General features: G+C 31.0%; 1 non-coding gene across 1 annotated transcript; it reads left to right on the forward strand.

The window, feature by feature from the left end:
* The first annotated feature begins 226 nt into the window (after positions 1–226).
* Trnae-cuc lies at positions 227–298 on the forward strand. Its single transcript has one exon. It is a non-coding gene; the product is annotated as a tRNA-Glu (tRNA).
* Positions 299–691: the final 393 nt, after the last annotated feature.

Genomic DNA, 691 nt, shown 5'->3' on the forward strand with positions numbered 1-691 from the left:
TTGTTATAGTTATTATAACAATGGAAATTTAAGGTTAAAACAGGATCAACATTTGTTTAAAAAATTATAAATTATGAATAAACTGTGCAATGATTTACGTACTCATCGAATGTGCACCATATATTATAAATGGAAACAAAGTGAAAACAACATATAGTTTAACGGTTATGAATTCACCTTAATTACCACGCGGCTGTTTTATGGCTTCATATCAAACATTTCACAATCCGGTATGGTCTAGTGGCTAGGATACCTGGCTCTCACCCAGGAGGCTCGGGTTCGATTCCCGGTACCGGAATTTTTTTTAATTTAGATAAAATAATCAATTTACAGTAAAATACTTCCATTGTTTATTTACATATATTTTTGCTTTTTTATATAATTACATATTAGTAGGTTAACACTAAACTTCCATTTCTTAATTTTTTGCTTTCATTTGAAATGTAAACAACACTTCCGTTGGGGAATGCAATTTTCAAATTTCAGGCCCCTTGGTGCTCGTACAGACCACTAAAAAATTTTAAAACATTTAATTTTCATTGTTTAACGTCCAAATTTAGATTTATTTTTGTGCCGTAGTTGAAAATAGTCAAATTGTTATTATAATTTGACATAAGCGAAAGTGCACCGTAAAACGAGGCTAACTAAAGCACTTTCGGGAAACAGGGTCACTCACCATTTCATATTTTAT

This window comes from Belonocnema kinseyi, chromosome 2 (assembly GCF_010883055.1).
Source record: "Belonocnema kinseyi isolate 2016_QV_RU_SX_M_011 chromosome 2, B_treatae_v1, whole genome shotgun sequence".
Classification (NCBI taxonomy): domain Eukaryota; kingdom Metazoa; phylum Arthropoda; class Insecta; order Hymenoptera; family Cynipidae; genus Belonocnema; species Belonocnema kinseyi.